Consider the following 14,340-nt stretch of genomic DNA (forward strand, 5'->3'; position numbering starts at 1 on the left):
AAAAGAGATAGAGGAAGACATAAACAGATGAAAGAACATACCATGTTCATGGCTTGGTAGAAACAACATCATCAAAATGTTCATACTACCCAAAGCAATATATAGATTCAATGCACACCCCATTAAAATACCAATGGCATATTTCAAAGATCTAGAACAAACTCTCCAAAAATTCATCTGGAATAAAAAAAAAAAAAGACCCGGAATAGCCACAGCAATCCTGAGAAAGAAGAAAAAAGGTGGAGGGATCACAATACCAGATATCAAGCTACTATATTACCAAGCCACAGTTCTCAAAACTGCCTGGTACTGGCACAAGAACAGACATATATACCAATGGAATGGTACAGAGAACCCAGAAATTGACCCAAGCCATTATGCTCAATTAATATTTGACAAAGGAGGCAAGAGCATACAATGCAGTCAAGACAGTCTCTTCAATGAATGGTGTTGGGAAAATTGGACAGATACATGCAAAAAAAAAAATATGAAAGTAGACCATCAACTTACACCATACACAAAAATAAACTCAAAATGGCTAAAGGATTTAAACATAAGATGGGAAACCATAAAAATATTAGAGGAATCCACAGGCAGCAAAATCTCAGATATATGCCGAAGCAATATCTTCACTGATACAGCTCCTAGGGCAATGGAAACTAAAGAGAAAATAAAGAGTCCGACATTGCTAAGAGGCCTTGGATACCTGGCATTGGGATGCTGGGAGGCATCAGGTGAAGATGGTGGTCACCAGGCCTCAGGTAACCATGGAGAAAGACCTTCGGAGCACCATTCTTTTCAATGCATACAAAAAGGAAGTATTTATCACCAACAATGGCTATAAATCGATGCAGAAGAGACTTCAGAGCAATTGGAAGATTCAAAGCTTAAAAGATGAAATCACACCTGAGAATTTAATTGGTGTGAAATTGTGGATTACAGCTGTGCCAAGGGAAAAACTTACTGCAGCTGAGTTTGAGGTCCTGATGAAATACATTGACGGCGTTGGAGATATCCTTGTGATGCTAGGAGAGGGTGGGGAATCCAGATTTGACACCAATATTAACTTTCTCATGGAAGAATATGGAATCGTGGTTAATAATGATGCTGTGGTTAGAAATGTATATTATAAGTATTTCCATCCTAAATAAACTCTAGTTTCCAATGGAGTCTTTTTTAAAAATATATATATATTTTATTGATTTTTTTACAGAGAGGAAGGGAGAGGGATAGAGCGTTAGAAACATCGATGAGAGAGAAACATCAAACAGCTGCCTCCTGCACAGCCCCTACTGGGGATGTGCCCGCAACCAAGGTACATGCCCTTGACCGGAATCGAACCTGGGACCTTTCAGTCCGCAGGCTGACGCTCTATCCACTGAGCCAAACCGGTTAGGCCCAATGGAGTCTTGAATAGGGAGATCAGCCGAGCTGCAGGGAGGGCTGTGCCTGGATCATTGATGAGAAGAGCAGTGTAAACAATGCCTAGGTTCTCACCTTTGGTGCCACATTGAGTGTCATGAAACCAGCAGTTGCTGTTCTGTCCATGGGTTCTGTCTGTTTTCCACTGAACAGACCCATTCTGGCTTTCTATCACTCCAAGAACCAAGGTGGGAAGCTGGCAGTGCTTGGCTCATGTCACATGTTTAGTGACCAATATTTGGATAAAGAAGAAAATAGCAAAATCATGGATGTTGTTTTCCAATGGCTTACAACAGAAGACATTCATCTAAACCAGATTGATGCTGAGGATCCAGAGATTTCTGACTACATGATGCTGCCCGACACAGCCACCCTGTCAGAGATGCTTTGAGTGTCTCCAAGAGGGTGATCAGAACCCACGGGACTTCACCACCCTCTTTGACCTGTCCATTTACCAGCTGGATGTCACCTCCCTCTCCAAGGTCATCAAGGGCTATGAACAGCTCAATGTGAAACATGAACCTCTCCAGCTCATCCAGCCTCAGTTTAAGATACTGCTGCCTGCCCGTCAGCCAGCGGTTTTCCCTCCCAGTTTCAGGGAATTGCCACCTCCTCCACTGGAGCTGTTTGACCTGGATGAGACATTCTCCTCTGAGAAGTCACGGCTTGCTCAGATTACCAATAAGTATACTGAAGAAGATCTGGAATTCTATGTCAGGAAATGTGGTGACATTCTTGGAGTAACCAATAAACTACCAAAGGACCAACAAGATGCCAAACATATCCTCGAGCACATCTTCTTCCAAGTGGTAGAGTTCAAGAAATTGAAAAAGGAACATGACATTGATACAAATGAAACTGCATTCCAGGACAATTTCTGAGGACCGAGCCTCTTGAAGCATTTTCTGCCTCCTTATTTGTAAACTGTTTTTCAATTGTTCCTCAATCCTTTATCAAAATTGCCCATCTACTCTTCTATGAACTGTGGAAGAGTTGTGTATCTTCTGTAGTGCCAGATATGTATAACATTTCTAACTTAGAAAACACTTATGTAAGATATGTTCCATTTTTTAAATTAAATATGATTAAATCTGTACTTTTATATTAAAAAAATAAAGAAAGAAATGGGACTACATCAAAATGAAAAGCTTCTGCACAGTAAAAGAAACCATCAACAAAACAACAAGAAAGCCCATTGCTTGGGAGAACATATTTGCCAATGTTATCTCCAATAAGGGTTTAATCTCCAACATTTACGGGGAACTCATACAACTTGACAAAAGGAAGATAAACAACCCAATCAAAAAATGGGCAACAGACCTAAATAGATATTTTTCAAAAGAGTACATAAGGACTGCCAAGAGACATATGAAAATATGCTAAAGGTCACTAATAATCCGAGAGATGGAAATCAAAACGACAATGCAGTACCATCTCACACCTGTCAGAATAGTTATCATCAACAAATTAGCAAATGACAAGTGCTGGCACGGATGCGAAGAAAAAGGATCCCTCGTGCACTGCTGTTGGGAATGCAGACTGGTGCAACCACTGTGTAAGACAGTATGAACTTCCCTCAAAAAACTAAAAATGGAACTCCCATTTTACCCAGAGATCCCACTTCTGGAATATATCCCAAGAAAACAAACACCAATCAGAAAGGATATATGCACCCCTATGTTCATAGCAGCACAATTTACCATAGCTAAGATTGGAAGCTGCCTAAATGCCCATCAGCAGATGAGTGGATTAAAAAACTGGTACATTTACACAATGGAAGACTACGCTGCGGTAAAAAAGAAGGCATTCTTACCATTTGCAACAGCATGGGTAGAACTGGAGAGTATTATGCTAAGCAAAATAAGCCAGTCAGAGAAAGATAAATATCACATGATCTCACTCATTTGTGGAATATAATGAACAACATAAACTGATGAACAAAAATAGAACCAGAGTCATATAAGCATTTAGCAGATTTTCTAACCTATAAGGGAAGGCGGGGGGTAAGGGGGTAAAAGATCAACCAAAGGACTTGTATGCATGCATATTAGCATATCCAATGGACATCAACACCAAGGGGTGAGGGCATGAATGGGAGGGTGGGGGGGGTGAGGACATGTGCTGGGGTGTCGGGGAAGCTGGGTAGAGGACAATGGGGAAAAGGGAGACTTATGTAATACTTTAAACAATAAAGAATTTAAATTAAAAATAAAAGACCTATACTTGGAAAACTATAGGACATTGAAAGAAATTAAGGAACATATAATAAGTAAAGACATATACCTTGTTCATGGAGTGGAAAACTTAATATAATTTAAATGCCCATACTATCTAAACAATTTATAGATTTTATGCAATCTCTATTAAAATAACAACAGTATATTTCACAGATCTACAACAAATATTCCAAAAATTTATATGGAACTAAAAATCACACCAAAAAACCTCAGCAATCTTGAGAAAGAAGAACAAAGTTGGAGAGATCACAATATTAATCTATACTACAAAATTATTGTAATCAAAACAGCATGGTTCTGGCACAAGAGCAGGCATATACATCAATGGAACAGAAATGGGATCCCAGAAATCAAACCATGCCATTATGGTCAATTAATATTTGACAATGAAGGCAAGAGAATACAATGGAGTAAAATTGTTCTCTTCAGTAAATGGTGCTTGGAGAATTGATCAGGTACATGCAAAAAAAAATGAAATTAGACCACAAACTTACACCATAAAGAAGAATAAACTCAAAATGGATAAAAGACTTAAACATAAATCACCAACCCATAAAAATCCTACAACATTGGCAATAAAATCTCAGACATCTCACATACCAGTATTTTTACTGATACATGTGCTAAGGCAAGTGAAAGAAAGGAAAACATAAACAAGTGGGACTACATCAAACTAAAAGTTTCTCTGTATGAAAAAAAATCAGCAAAATGAAAAGAGGACCCACTGTATGGGAGAACATACTTGGCAATTATACATCTGATAAGAGGTTAATTTCCAAATTATTTCAAGAACTTACCACAACTCAACACCAGCAAGACAAACAATCCTATAAAAAATGGGCAACAGACCTGGATAAACACTTCCCCAAGAGGAATACAGATGTCCAAATAACATATGAAAAAATGCTCAACTTCACTAATTATCAGAGAGATACAAATTAAAACTACATTGAGGTATCACCTCACACCTGCAAGAATGGCTACCATCAATAAATCAACAAACAAATGCTGGTGAGAATGTGGAGAAAAGGAAACCCTAGGATACAGCTGGTGGGTATGCAGACTGGTGCAGCCACTGTGGAAAACATTATGGAGTTTCCTCAAAAAATTAAAAATGAAACTGCCTTTTGACCCATTGATCTCACTTCTTGAAATATATCCTAAGAATCCCAGAATACCAATCAGAAAGAATATATGCACTCCTATGTTCACAGTAGTGTTAATTAAAATAGCTAAGATCTGGAAACAGCCTACGTGCTCATCAGTAGATGAGTGGATAAAAAAGCTGTGGTACATTTACACAATGGTATACCAATCAGCTCTAAAAAAGACGTATTACCTTTTATGACAACATGGATGGACCTGGAGATTGTTATGCTAACTGAAGTCAGTCAGTAAGAGAAAGACAAATATCACATGATCTCATTCATATATGGAATCTAATGAACAAAATAAACTAACTAACAAAATACAGTGGGGCCTTGACGTGATGGAGCTCATAACTCAAATTACTCGTATGTCAAATCAAAAAGTGAACGAGTGAGACACTTGATGCTGGGCTGATGTTGTGGCATTCACTGTGACGTTTGCTGCGCCAACTAGCAGTGGGGTATCTGAAGCTGGCTCGTAACCCGAATTTTAGCTCGAAACTCAAAGCAAAAAATAGAGTGAGAGATGGCTTGTATCTCGAAAACCTCTTTAGTCGGGACACTCATAAGTCAAGGCCCCACTGTAGTTTCAGAGTCATGGATAACTGAAATAGACTGACAGATATCAGAGGGAGTGGAGAGTGGAGGAGGGAAGAGATTTACCAAAGAACCTATATGCATAGCCCATGAACTCTGACAATAATGTGGTGAATGCTTTGAGTGAGGTGTTGGTTGGGTGGTCAGATGCAAAGTAGTAGGAAATGGGGGAATCTGTAATACTGTTAATAATTAAAAATGGTATGTTTTTAAAAATTATGAAATATAAAAAATAAGCCTATCCTAGAAGCAGAACACTTGGTCACCCCAATATTTCTTCTTCAGTGTTAGCCTATGTGGATATTTTTTAAGAAAGGCTTTGTTCTCACTGTTTCTTGATGGTAAACAAGCAAACAATTCCTAGGTACTCAGGAAGGATCTTCTTTATTATAAACTAAAATCTATTTGAGAGTCAAAGTAGAGATGAGTGATTCCTTAAAGGACCAATTCAATAGTTAATGTGTGCCACCATATAGACTGAAGATACAATGATTTCTCATGCAACTATTTCTCTTTCTCTTGCCTTGGATACCCTAATTTTCAAGAGATATAATTGCAAAGAAATGTAATAAATTGAATTAAGTTGGTAATAATTTGTTAACTAAATACAGATACAACAAAATGACACAGTATTTCTTCAAACTAGGATTATGAAGACTCTCTATTACTTTGTAAGTAATTTATTAAAGTAAAATTTAAGCTTTGTAAATAAGTTAAATTTTATAATTCAAAGAAGAACTTTTCTTAACACACTACTTGCATATTATTCTCTTCAAAGTCAGGTATTTGAAAGTCAAAATTGAGTTCTTCCTGATACATCTGCATAGTTTACTGGCTAAGTATGTTATAGATCAGGGGTCCTCAAACTACGGCCCGCGGGCCACATGAAAATACAAATATTGTATTTGTCCCCTTTTTCTATTTTTACTTCAAAATAAGATATGTGCAGTGTGCATAGGAATTTGTTCATAGTTTTTTTTTAAAAACTATAGTCCGGCCCTCCAACGGTTTGAGGGACAGTGAACTGGTTCCCTGTTTAAAAAGTTTGAGGACCCCTGTTATAGGTCCTTAATAAGCTCTGTTCTGTTTAAGAGTTGGTCCTACCTCTCACATGCAATCCTTCTCTCCTCTCACCAGCACATTATGAATAAATCATAGCCTACTACCTTATTTCTATTTTTCATATAAAATATTCTTTATAGTATTAGAATTTAGCATAGTTGAGAGGCCTTGATAGAAGGGAGTTAAAGAAACTAATGGGAAATGCAAAATACATACAATGAGCAGTTGCTATATCCTCATTAGTCTTCACAAATTGAAGAAACACTACAAAGGACCAAGTATGAATAACACAGTTCATACAGAAAAAGTAAAAAAAAAAAAAAAAAAAAAAATGTACTTTGGTCCACATGGTCTAGGTGAATTCTGGAACTAACAAACTGCACATCCTGGCTATAATCTCATTTAGGCATGGAACACTGGGGCAATTGAGCAAACAAATTTATTGGAAGCACTCAAGGTTTTCTTAGATAAATATTTCTGTTGTCCTAATACACACATATAGACTATATTAAGTTACCTAGAAGAAAGAAACAAAACATTTAATCCTCTTGGAACACCTACCTTTGCCAAGCACAAGGTTGGATTTAAGTTTTTTACTAACATTTTTTCATAATTTTTTTTATTATTGGAAAGTATACACATGTGCTTAATAAATTAACAGGTACAATTTTTTAAATTAAATATAGACACAGTAGGTTCATGTATAGGTAAATAATCGAGACAAGGCTATATAAGTAGAACAGGAGTGGGTGTAATACACAAGTCTTTCAAAATGTAAACATTGGGTTATAAATTTGTTCTAATCATAGGATTGAAATAACCCAAAAAGTATTCCTAAGAATCACCATTAATCTGAATATTCTCACAATGCTTTTACTTTTTTTTTTTTTGCTACTACAGCTGTTCACTACATGTCTACACCAGCATTCCCCAAATGATATTCCATTAATGAACAGATTTCCCATAAAAAAATGGTTTTCATGTTTAAATTAGTTACTAAGTTAAGGATGAAAAAAATTATACCTTTATATTACAGAATTTTTCAGTCTTTAATTGCTAAAATAGAAATTTTCATCTTTAATTGCATAAACTTTCAATGATTTCATGTTTTCTGTCTATTCTTCTTTCTGTTCTTTGTTTCTATTATCCACTAGTAGCCTTGAGCACGAATCTGTGTGCCAGTAGGTTGCTGCCTCCCTCCTGTAGCTCTCTGCCCCCGGCTTATAGCCAGAAGGTCGCTACCCAGCCCTCCTGCAGCTCCCCTTGCCCCCCTCTCTCCTCCCCCTATCATAGCTTGCTGCCCTGCCCTCTCCTGTAGCTTTCCACAGCCCACTTGTACCTCCTGCTGATCCATGATCTGGTAGTGATGCACTTGGTCGTTACACCTCCGGGCATAATGGCTAATTAGCATATTTCTCTCTTCTTCTTAGTTTCTTCCTTCCTTCCTTTCATTCACCCTATCCATCTCTGTTTCTTGGTTTATTTGGATTACTTCTAGGTCTACTCTGCCTGATTCAAGTTCCTTATGAAGGGCACCCTCAGCAAAAGCAACCACCCTGTCTTTGGCAACCACCTACCACTGGTCTTTTCCAGCAATCCCTCTCTAGGGCCATCATATTTCCTGCAGCATGCTTGGAGTTTATAGCTCCTGCCTCCTCTGTTCCATCTTTGGGCCCCAGGGATTACCATCTTTTGCAACATTCTCTCACTGGACTGGGAAGAGTAAGGTTTCTTTTCAGGCTCATTGGGGAAATGCAAATTAAAACCACAATGAGATATCACTACACACCTATTAAAATGGCTAAAAAAAGGACTAACCATGATATGTATTGGTGGAAATTTGGAGAAACTTGAACTCTCATACATTGCCCATCAAAATGTAAATGGTCAATGTTACAGGATTCCAGGGACAGGGAAACTGAGACAGGAAAGTTAAAACAAGGCCAAACATGCTGGGATCCAACCCCAGCAGGTCCAGGGGTCCCCAAAGGTGTGGACGGAGTCGGCGAAGAAGGAATGACACAGAGGCAGCGTTCAGTTGATCAGCATGGTTGGGTTCTCTTGCCTGGTTCTGTAGGTTCTCCAGCCAGGTTCTGTAGCCAGGTTCTGTAGCCATGTTCCCTCGCTAGGTTCTCCAGCCAGGTTCAGTCACCAGGTTCTAGTCAGGTTCTCTTGCCATGTTCTATCCAGGTTCTGTAGCCGGGTTCTGTCTCTAGGTTCTTCAGCCAGGTTCTGTCTCTAGGTTCTGTGGCCAGTTTTTGTCCAGGATCTTTTGCCATGTTCTCTCCAGTGAAGTTCTTCTGCCTCTAGTTTCTGTGTAGGTTCTGTGTCTAGGTTCTGTGTCCTGTTGTCTTGTTACATCTGTATTTATACCAGTTGATTCCAATCCTATCAATCTCTATTTCAAAGGTTAGGGCGTTTCTTATCTCCATTCCAGGGAGTAAAGATTATGTAGCTTAAGCATGATTGTTCGTAGTTAAAGTGATTAATTACCCGCCTGGCACTTAGTTAAGGGGTTTTATTCCCTCCCTAACTTCAGGGGAAAATCCCTACCTGGGGAAACAACCTTTCTCAGAGAGGTGACCTTGGTTAAAACACATAGTGCCAAGAAGGTGAGCAAACATATTAAGAGCAGTATGCCATATATGCCAGGTCCCTTGAAACAGCAAGGATGGACCAGCTCCCGGCACAAACAGTATGGGCAATTTGCAGCCAGCTTGTTACTAAGAAACAGTTATCTTCCCCAGCAAGGACATTAGAGCAAATGGTTAAAAAACAAAACAAACAAACAAACAAAAAACTGCCTAATGAGAGAATGCAGAATGGGAAGGGGGGAAAGGGAAAGGAAAAAGGGAGAGTTTTCTCCCCTAAGCAGAGAAGCCAGCAGTCTCAAGGCTTGACAAGAAAAAGTTGCCAGGTGTTTCTCATGATTTCTGGGAAAGCCACAATAAAGTAAAAAAAGGGGACCTTGGGAATTAATCTGCACCAAAATATTCAACAGAGGAATTTTGAGACCTATAGATAGGAGGATATACAATGCCTCAGACCTCCACACAGCTTACTCTTCAGATTAGCTGAGAGTCCATCTGCACTTCAAAATCCAGATCTATAGGTTTGCTTGCTTTGCTTTTTCAATAAAGGTGCATGCTTTAATAGATTGGCTTTTCACAACGCAGTCAAGGTCTCTCATATAAATTTGAGCTTTGGGACAGCCCTCTTCAGCTGGCTGGCTCAGGGGGCTCTGTGGTAACACCTCTCTGGTGCCAGTGAGAGGTGCCTATAACATTCAATCATTTTGTAGACAATTTGCAGTTTATATATTTTAAATTAAACCTATACTTATCATAAAATAGACTCATTTCAATCCAGGCATTTGTCCAAAAGAAAAGATGGCATGTGTCTATTCAAAGTTTTGTATGCAAATGTAATAATAGGTTTGATGTGACAGCCAAAAACAAGAAAAATTCAAATTTCCATCAAACAGTGAATCGATATCCTAGGAAAAATTGCTTGGCAATAAAAAAGAAGGAACTATTAATAGACACACACATTGTTGAATCTCAAAGTAATTATGAATAAAAAAAGCCAGATGTAAGAAGAGTACATGTTGTATAATTCCATTTATATAAACTCTAGAAACTGCAAACTGATCTACAGTGACAGAAAGCAGACCAGCAGTTGCTGGGAAAGGGTAGGGTGTGCAAAGAGAGCAAATTAAAGGGCAAAGGAAACTTGTGGCGGCGACAGATATATTCACTATATTAATTGTGGTGATATTTTTAAGGTATGCACATACAAAATGTTACTAAAGTATTCACTTTAAGTATGTACAGTTTGTTGTCTGTCAATTGTACCTCAATAAAGCTGTTTTAAAATGTCCTTATTTTGCTGATGTCACAAGCATATTCACTATGATTTACCTCAATCTGTTATCAAGTCAGCCTCTTTCTCTCATATCCCTCTCCTTATTTCATTGCAATACCACTTCTTAACATGAAGATTAACGTGAAATATTATCATAATATCAGATGTCATGATCACAAGCCTATACTAGAAAAAATAAGGTTTATTTTCTGCCCAAGCTATTAGCCTGAGTCTTTCTAACTTATATACCATAATGTTGAAATGTTGGGCCTTGCAAAATGCAAATTTAACTGTGTCTCTTTCTGACTTAAAAGTCTGTACTAGTATTTCATAGTCTCCAGAAAAAAAGACCCAGGTTTATGCAAGACCTATGAAACCCTAAGATACTTTACCATGATCTTCCTTTCCCCAGCCATGCATACCTACACTTCACGCATACAAACTAGTATTCAGAATGTTCTGACCATGTCTGTGCCTTTCTTACTGTTGTAGGTTTGCATTTGCTGATAATTTTTCCTGTAATTATCCACTTCTCATTTTCTCACAGTGAATTTTCTTGGTCTTCCAATTCAGCTTCTAATTCTCTTGGTCATTCCTAGAGTCAATTATTGTTTTTCTCAGTACTGGTGTTGTACTTTGAATACACATTTATAATTATACTTATTCCTTTCTCTCCTGCATTTTAATAATGGGTTACAGTGAGATATTTTAGAAGGGTTTATCTTTTTTCAGCACTCAATCCCTAGCACCAGTACTTGGTACTGATATGTCAATGAATGTTTACTCAATTTAATTAACTGTTGAACTTTCTTAGGCTTATGGAACCATTTAATCAGGCATTAATTACTCATGTAAGTTCCACAGAAAAACCTGAGCTTGCTACATTAAAGGAGTTCTCAGGGCTGCCAACCTTACAGTAGAGGTTGAGTAGTAGTATATTTCTCCTACATAGAAGAAAAAAACACACACACAAAAAACCTGAGCTGAAGTCATTAATCTCAACAATAAGGACACTTTACATTCTTGCCTTTATTTCCAGAAATTACAAAATTAGCTGCTTCTGTTTCTTCTTAATGTAGCAATTTTCAACTTTTTTCATCTCATGATACAAACAAATTAATTATTAAAATTCTGCAACTCACCATAAAATATATATTTTATACCTATCTGACAAAAAAAGAGAAAAAGGTATACTTTTGATTCATTCATACCGATGTCTATTGTGTAGGCTGTTGTCATTTTTTTTTAATTTGACAATCTAAGGGAAAAGAAGTCAGTGCCCCTGACTAAATAGGTTTTGCATGTTTTAAAATTCTTGCGGCACAATGATTGATAATCACTGTCTTAATGTAATGTGAAATAGTTCAGGCAGGTTGCTAGGAGTTTCACTGTGTTGTTTGAGTGTAGGCTGAGAAGGCTGCCTCAGTCCAGGTTAGATGTTAGTGCTTAGAAGCTATAAAAAATCAAGTTTGTCTTGGAAAATGCATCTTTACAAGGAGCACAGAGGCAGAGTATTTCAAGTAGTTGCCAGGGAAAAACATTTCAGAGAAATGTAGTCCAATTCCACAAGAGTCAATGAAAGAGAGATAAGACCTGGAAGTGGCAAATATTGTCTGCAGTACTTTTTAATGTTACCAATATTGCTTTAAAAATGAATATAATAACATTCTTCCTTCTGTCTTGCTTTTTGTGCAATCAGAGATATACATGTATGATGAAAAAATATAAGAGAAAATGGCAGGTCCAGGGGTCCCCAAAGGCGTGGACGGAATTGGCGAAGAAGGAAGGACACGGAGACAGTGTTCAGTTGATCAGCAGCCTAGCCAGGATCTCCAGCCAGGATCTCCAGCCAAGTTCTGGTCTGGATCTCCAGAGAGGTTCTGCTGTTTATTGTCTTGTTATATCCATATTTATACCAGTTGATTTTAATCCTGTAAATTTCTATTACAAAGGTTAGGGCGTTTCTTATCTCCATTCCAGGGAGTAAAGATTATGTAGCTTAAGCATGATTGTTTGTAGTTAAAGTGATTAACTACCCGCCTGGCACTTAGTTAAGGAGTTTCATCCCCTCCCTAACTTCAGGGAAAAATCCCTGCCTGAGGAAACAACCTTTCTTGGAGAGGTGACCTTGGTTAAAACACACAGCGCTAAGGGGAGCAAACATATTAAGAACAGTATGTTATATACGCCAGGTCCCTTGAAACATATGCTGTGCAGATGTTTCTATCCTGCAGCGACTGTGTCAAGCAGGAAGGATGGACCGGCTTCCGGCAGTATATTAATCTCAAGGAAATTGTTTCCTTGAATATAAAACTATTGATGATGTCCAAATATTAGGAAAAAATACCAATGTTGGACTCATGCAAGAAAACATTGATGCTAAAATACATACATATGGAATACTAATCTTTTAAAATCACTTTTCATCTCTATACAGAGGATAAGTATTATTCACTACTCCTATAAAATTGAAACACTTTAAGAGTAGATTCAAAGTTTTGTTCTCTTATGTTATTATGAACAGGTGGTATAGACCCAACAACATATACTACCTAATAGGCTAAAGCAATTTGTACATTTTTATTTGAATTCTCAATACTTAGTATCCTTACATGATAGTGAGAAGCTAGGAAAATTCCTAAGCAAGAGGAATAAGGAAACTGAGACAATACATTTAAACAAGTCTAAACAGATTGGGGAATTTGTGAATCACAAGCCATTTATCTTCCCCCAATGAAGGACACTTGAGAGCAAATGGCTAAATACCCCTCCTCACTAATTAAAAGAATGAAGGGAAGGAGGGGGAAGGGAAGAGGGAGAGAAGGGGAGTTTAAATGCCTCTTCTCCCCAATTAATGTATACATAGTGTAAATCACCCTGAACCTCCTAAGGCAGGCGGGGGAAAGGAAAAAGGGAAGAGCCTGTCTCACTAAACAAAGAAGTCACCATTTGGGGAAAGGAAAAAAGGTGTGTGGGGGGGCAGTTTTATTTCACTCCCTAAATAGAAAAGCCAGCAGTTTCAGGGCTTATCAAGATAAAATTGCCAGGGGCTTCTCATAAATTCTAGGAAAGCCAAAACAAAGTAAAAGGGGAGGCCTTGAGAATTAATCTGTACTGGGATACCTAGCAGAGGAATTTTGAAACATATAGGGAAAAGGATATACAACCCCTTGAAACCCCATCAGACTCACTTTTCCCAAACTAGTTGGGAAAGCCCAGATGAGCCTCAACTCAGATGTAGTTTAGTAGATTTGTTTGCCTTGCTTCTTTAATAAATTCGCTTTCTCACAATACAATCATCTGGAGTCAGTCCTTTGAATTCATTCATATGGGAAGGGGAGGGGAAGATGGGGGAATAGAGGGGAGGGGAGGGAAGGGAGGGGAAGGGAGGGGAGGGAAGGGGAGGAGAGGGAAGGGAAGGAGAGGGGAGGGAAAAAGAACCAAGGAGGGGACAGCCCTCTCCTTTCAACTTTGACTCTGGGTGGTGGTGTCTGTGAGAGGTGCCTGTAACAGTATTGCTTTGTTACAAAGGATAAATACATACCCAAACTGCATTTCATCAAATTATAAATTTCTGAAGATTAGGGATTGTCTCTAAAATTTTTTCAGTAGTTATCTCTAATTATCACAAGATGTGAATATAATGTTTAGGAGTTTGTAATCTAATTACAAAGTCCATGGAAAATTCTACAATAAGCCTAGTATATAGAAAGAGTTCAATTTCTATTAAGTTTCCTATGCCACACCCCCACCCCACCCCCACACATACACACACACCAAAACTATCACAACATGATTCAGGCAGTCCTATGGACAATAAACCAACAACTCTCAATCCTCATGCTCCCCTGGCATCAAAATTGTGTATCTGCTTTCCTAGCAGCAGGACCAAGACTGTCCCTCTAGAGCCGTTTATATTGAACTAGGAATGGTTTGATTATGAGATTAAAATAATTCATACAAAATTACAGCTAATTGTATTCACCTTAATCTTTTATTTGCATTTAAGA

The 14,340-nt window shown here is 38.1% G+C and overlaps 2 pseudogenes; both read left to right on the forward strand.

Annotated features, from left to right (window-relative positions):
- Positions 1 to 740: 740 nt before the first annotated feature.
- LOC118650518 lies at positions 741 to 2,453 on the forward strand (annotated as a pseudogene).
- Positions 2,454 to 11,179: 8,726 nt separating this feature from the next.
- LOC118652400 lies at positions 11,180 to 11,282 on the forward strand (annotated as a pseudogene).
- The last annotated feature ends 3,058 nt before the right edge of the window (positions 11,283 to 14,340 follow it).

This window comes from Myotis myotis, unplaced genomic scaffold, assembly GCF_014108235.1.
Source record: "Myotis myotis isolate mMyoMyo1 unplaced genomic scaffold, mMyoMyo1.p scaffold_m19_p_3, whole genome shotgun sequence".
NCBI classification, from domain to species: domain Eukaryota; kingdom Metazoa; phylum Chordata; class Mammalia; order Chiroptera; family Vespertilionidae; genus Myotis; species Myotis myotis.